Genomic DNA, 300 nt, shown 5'->3' on the forward strand with positions numbered 1-300 from the left:
TGATGCAGAGGCCGGGGATCTCCCCTTTTCAAAAAAATATTTTGTTAAATCTACCGCAAATAATACACCAAAATCCAAGCCAGGAATGTGACAGAAACAATAATTTCCAGCGACGAAGGCGACAAAACAATGGCACGAAAGAAAACCAGAAACATAAAGCAGAGCGAGGTGAGGTGTACACGGAATAATAGAAGGGGACGGAAGCAGGGCGTTGACCGGGCACAGGCGGGGTCTCCCCTCCCCGATTCCCGCCACGTCACCCACCCCGCCGATCGTTCTCATCCACTCCCCTCACCTCAC

The sequence above is a fragment of the Triticum dicoccoides genome, chromosome 6B (genome assembly GCF_002162155.2).
Source record: "Triticum dicoccoides isolate Atlit2015 ecotype Zavitan chromosome 6B, WEW_v2.0, whole genome shotgun sequence".
Lineage (NCBI taxonomy): Eukaryota > Viridiplantae > Streptophyta > Magnoliopsida > Poales > Poaceae > Triticum > Triticum dicoccoides.